General features: G+C 34.6%; 1 long non-coding RNA gene across 2 annotated transcripts in view; it reads left to right on the forward strand.

The window, feature by feature from the left end:
• Positions 1-6,000, forward strand: part of LOC122329565 — a 53,717-nt gene that overhangs the window by 23,222 nt on the left and 24,495 nt on the right. Inside the window, exon 1 of one of the 2 annotated variants that reach the window (XR_006247925.1) lies at positions 4,251-4,435. The exons of the other annotated variant lie outside the window; for it this stretch is intronic. This is a non-coding gene — a long non-coding RNA (uncharacterized LOC122329565). Of the gene's footprint in view, positions 1-4,250; positions 4,436-6,000 lie in introns of those variants that run through there. 2 annotated transcript variants of the gene reach the window in all.

The following is a 6,000-nucleotide window of genomic DNA, read 5'->3' on the forward strand; positions in this document are numbered from 1 at the left end:
ATTTGCCACAATTGCAGCAGCCACATCTGACAGAGATGGAGAGAATATTGTTTAAGGGTGAGAGGGATAGATTTATGGTCCGGCCCGCCATCGGAGCAGAGAGGGATGTGATAGATGGACTAATACTCTTTCTGTCCTCTCCGCTCTCGAGTTGAGGCTTCAGACTCCGGTTTGATTCGTGACTGCCGGTATATTTAAGCATCCGAATGCTCGTCTAGATGCTTATTTTATACCGGGGGCCGAGACCTTTTTGTGCGGTTTTTGCTCTAGTTATAATCCCAGAGGATTATAAAACCAGACCAGAAAAGAATCCGAAGGCCACATTCGTTGGCGATTGTTTCTTCGTGACAGTTTTAGGGAAATAAATACGTCTGGTTTCTCCACACAAGAAAGAAAGACACGTAGAGAAGGAGTGTGTGAATGAGAGATCAAGTGAGAGGCGAGAACATTTCGATAAATTGATGCGATGGGGCCGGCACCAGTCCGACACAGAGGGAGCATTGATTGGTCTGTGATGTTCTGATGAGACAGTCAGGGTCTCTTCTGTGCCAAGACCTGCTCTTATAGACTATTAGCACTGGGATCTACTAAAGGAGTAATAATATACCTGCCTGACAAAGTCTATTACTTAGCCCGACCTATTAATGAACATGATGAGCTAACTAATGTAGTTCTGCAGCTGGTATTTGTTAAAGAAAGAAGATTAATCGCATCCAAAGTAAAGGTTTTTGTTGACACAGTATATGTGTGTGTACTGTGTATTTTTATTATTTATGTATAAATACAAACATATGCATGTATATATTTAAGAAAAATATTTTGTTTTTATTAATATATTTCAGAGCTTTTTAATATCTTTGTGTGTATATATATATATATATATATATATATATATATATATATATATATATATATATATATATACAGTACACATACATATATAATGTAAACAAAAGCATTTATTTTAGATGTGATTAAATGCATTAATCGTATGCATGTATATATTTAAGAAAAATATTTTGTTTTTATTAATATATTTCAGGGCTTTTTATATTTTTGTATATATATATATATATATATATATATATATATATATATATATATATATATATATATATATATATATATATATTTTTTTTGCATGTATGTGTATATATATATATATATATATATATATATATATATATATATATACAGTACACATACATATATAATGTAAACAAAAGCATTTATTTTAGATGTGATAAAATGCATTAATCGTTTGACAGCTCTACTTTACAGAACCCTTATGCTCTGTTTATATATTTTATATTTTGCGTTGATAACCATTTAAGCATTTATAGTTTCTGTTAGGTGTCAATTTGACAGAAAATGTCATTGCATTTATGATTGATGTTTTTCTTAGATCTATTTTATTGCTCTTCAGCCGTGCAGAATCATTGAATTAAAAAAGCTTTTGTTATTAGAAAACTCTTGAAGTATCATCTTGATAATTCAGTGGTAAATATGTTTTTTTATTCTTTAATATGGCCTCGGGTTTTCTCCGAAGAAAAAAGAAACTACGACTTCTGTTGTTATAAAAAGATCAGATTTTTTTATATCTATCAAGATCCTTCCTAAATACAGAAAACTACAGAAATAACATTAACACTGATTTATGGAAGATTCTTTATTATGTAAGCAGTGTATTGTTTGTGAACGTGGAGAGGGATTTAATGGTTCCTATAACACCTCGATTAACCCGCTGTTCAAAGGTCTGTGTTCCTGTTTGCTGGGCCAATTGGGGTTGTCCTGTGATAATTATTATGCCTTGATCCAACGTCAATATTTTCAGAGATGTTTTAATTCGCATTTGCCATTATGCAGTTACAATATGAAAGCCAGTTTTTTTAGAAAGCAATGTGGTCTTTATAATGCTTCCTTTTCACAGACTGCGACGACACATTTCCACATTTATTAGCATCTTAAATCAAGCAATATTTATTCATTATTATCTGTACGCTTATTTATTTAACATTACTATTCATTCTTTCATTCTATTTTCTTTATTTATTGTTTAAATGTAACTTTTTTACAATTTATTTATTCATTCTTTTTTTCTTTCCCCTTTATTTAGTAATTTTGCCATTGAAGAACACAGAGGTGTTTTGTTTTAATAAGTTTTCCCAATTATGAATTCTTTATGGATTTATATCATCTGCTTCTGAGACCCCTGAAAATGTGAAATGTCCATGTATTTTCCTCAAACGATATAAATCATTTACATGCATATATATATATATATATATATATATATATATATATATATATATATATATATAAACCACCTTTTGATTTTTATTTTAACATCGAAGGTTCCATGAAAACACAATGTTTGTTTTATTTGAGGGTCAACCGCAAGACAACAAGCACACACCGCAAAGCCCAATTAAACCAATAAATGGCTAAATTCATCCTAGAAGACCTTTTGCAGACATCTGACTCGGTGAAAGCGGCGTTGTTGTCTTACGAGAGCATTTTGATGAAGACTTATTGCCAGTACGTGTAGCAGCCTTGTTCTCGGTGACGGCATCGCACACCTCAGCGGCTGCTCAGGGCAGATTGTGTAAATCTGTTACGAGACGGCGTTATTAACTCTATTTTCTTTCTTGCTATCCACACATTGTCACCTGTTCAACCTTATTTCAGCTTAAGTGCCTCTTAATCATCCCATTCCCAGGCTGATAGATATCCCCCTCTCCTCGCGCCGCCCCCTCCTTCTGTACGCGTTTCTTTTTCGCTTGCGAATCCTCCGAGGAGCTAACTTTCTGATTACATGCCGAGCGTCTCTCCGTCCAATCAGAGCTTCTGAGAGCTTTTTACTAAATTCCCAGAGGAGGAGACTGATCTTGAATACGTATACGTGTGTCCAAGAACTGCTCGTGGCTGCTGGAAGATAATGGTTGTAATGCTCCCAAAAACTTTTGGTGTTTTTTAAAAACATTTGATATGTAGGTTTCTCGCACACGCTTGTTACCTACATGATTTGATTACCTCCGTCTGGGCCAGGCCTGCTTAATGCGTTTGCAGTCTAAGCAGGCAGTCATTACCCACAGAAAATGGCTTAATTATTCAGGCAAGGCTTTTTCGACTGCATGGGAGAGAAACATATGTTACGCTTAACAACGGGGGGAAGTTTGGAGGCCGAGCAGCCAGGCTGAAACAGCTGACGGAGCCAGTGCATGCGTAGGGCTTTCCCTGGGAAAAGCAGAGCAGGCAATAATCTAACTATAATTAAGGCCTATAAACCATGTCAGGCTGCCATTAGACCAAATGGCTTGCAACCAATCAGCTATGACATTAATGGCACCGGAGCTTCGTAAATCATTTGTGTTATAATAAGAGAATCTGTTTAAGCATTTCTGTTTTACACCTTTACCACATTTTTGTGCTGCTTTCACAGGAATGACCTGTTAGCCCGCTAAACTGCAAATCTCTGTAGGTTTACTGTTGTTTACAGTAGACTATTCTATTAAGCTATTTATAATAGAAATTTTAAAGGAATGCTTGGGTTTCATAGTTTCACAGTTTTTGTTTACAAGATTAATTTATTTTATTTTTATTATCTTTTTAGCGAGTTACATAAAAAGGTTTCTTTTTATATCATTATAATATTATATTATATTTTTGTATTTCATTTTATTTGCATTTATTTTATTATTTATTAATAAAATAATAATATTGTTTCAAGATTTATTTTATTATTATGCATATAGGTTTTTTTCAAGATTCATCATATTGTTTCATTGTTTATTTTTTTTTTATTTTCATTTTTATTTTCATTCATTTATTTTACTCAGTTTTATTATTGATTAATAGAATAATAATTATATTTTATTTATTACATTTTTATTATTATTTTTGTCAGTTGGTTTTATTTTATTCTTTGTATTTCATTTTTTGTTTGTTTTGTTTTGTTTCTTATGTCATACTACTTTTTTTTCAAGACTTATTTTATTGTTTGACAGTTGTTTTATTTTATTAAGGTTTTTTCCAGAATTCGGAATTAAATGTTTAAAAGAGTAAAAAGAAACTGAAGTCTTAATATTGTATTGGTACATTTGTACAGATTAGCATTAATTAACGCGATAGAGTCATGTGAAGTTATAAGCAGTATATTAACCGTTTTGTTATGATTAAAGCCTTCACTCAATAAGTTTTGCTCAATGACACATATAAATACTTTTCACTTTATTTATCCACAGTTTTCCTTGAAACATACTGCACTGTATGTCTAATACTGTCTCAGGGGGGTTAACTGGTTGAGTCAGACCTAAAAGCCCTCAGGAATTGTATCAGTTTTACCGGAGTCGGTGTGCACTGGTCTGCTTCGTGACGATGAGACTCTTCGATAACACATAGAAAATGGGCCGTGCTGGGAGAAATGAACAGCAGGGTAAGAGAAAGTGAGCTTGGCCTATTATTCACCTCTAGTGGTGCTTTTTAGGGCAAAAATACATTTTAATTCATCACCATGGAAACAAGGGAACATTCCTTCCTAGCACTTGGGGTATTAGTTAAGGTGTTCTTGTTAAAAAATACATCAAAAAGCTATTATGTATACCTTATAGGTCAGATCTTAGGAAATGTGACCTTGGTCAAGAATACAGAGGTTTATTGGAGATGACGCAAAGAAAATACAGTAAGTTACTCCAGAGCTCTCTGATGATCGGGTTTGCAAACGAGTTCAGTGGCATCTGAATCATTGCCACACTCAGCAGCATCAGGAAAGTGCAGCAGGAGACTCTGCTTCCAAAAAAACATGCTGCCTGGTTTACTCAGCAGATTATTTTAACAGACAGTATTCTTAATGGAAAATGTGGACCCGTCCCAGCAGCATCTTTGTGGCCTTCCGGCCTTCTCTGTGTCTGACATGCATTGATTCAGCTTTAGGTTCTTGCCCAAAATGGACTGGTTAAAGGTGGCTGGTCTGTAGAGTCAGCATTCTAAGCTGTAAAGTACATTCAACAGCTTTTTTACTCACCAGAGCACCTCTTTGAATTATGCGTAATAAATAGATGCTTTTAACTTTAGCTTATATCTCAACTGAAACTGAAGCAATGACTAAATGTAATTGTTGGTGCACTGTGTCTTAAGTTAAAAGAGGTCATTTATGTAGTTAATAGTCATGTTAAAATGGGTTGATTAATAAAGGACAGTAATATATATATGTGTGTGTGTGTGTGTGTGTGTGTGTGTGTATATATACAGACGTGGACAAAATTGTTGGTACCCTTTGGTCAATGAAAGAAAAACTCACAATGGTCACAGAAATAACTTTAATCTGACAAAAGTAATAATAAATAAAATTCTATAAATGTTAACCAATGAAAGTCAGACATTGTTTTTCAACCATGCTTCAACAGAATTATTTAAAAAAAATAAACTCATGAAACAGACCTGGACAAAAATGATGGTACCCCTAACTTAATATTTTGTTGCGCAACCTTTTGAGGCAATCACTGCAATCAAACGCTTCCTGTAACTGTCAATGAGACTTCTGCACCTCTCAGCAGGTATTTTGGCCCACTCCTCATGAGCAAACTGCTCCAGTTGTGTCCGGTTTGAAGGGTGCCTTTTCCAGACTGCATGTTTCAGCTCCTTCCAAAGATGCTCAATAGGATTGAGGTCAGGGCTCATAGAAAGCCACTTTACAATAGTCCAATTTTTTCCTTTTAGCCATTCTTGGGTGTTTTTAGCGGTGTGTTTTGGGTCATTGTCCTGTTGCAAGACCCATGACCTGCGACTGAGACCAAGCTTTCTGACACTGGCTAGTACATTTCTCTCTAGAATTCCTTGATAGTCTTGAGATTTCATTGTACCCTGCACAGATTCAAGACACCCTGTGCCAGACGCAGCAAAGCAGCCCCAGAACATAACAGAGCCTCCTCCATGTTTCACAGTAGGGACAGTGTTCTTTTCTTGATATGCTTCATTTTTTCGTCTGTGAACATACAGCTG

Source organism: Puntigrus tetrazona, chromosome 24, assembly GCF_018831695.1.
Source record: "Puntigrus tetrazona isolate hp1 chromosome 24, ASM1883169v1, whole genome shotgun sequence".
NCBI classification, from domain to species: domain Eukaryota; kingdom Metazoa; phylum Chordata; class Actinopteri; order Cypriniformes; family Cyprinidae; genus Puntigrus; species Puntigrus tetrazona.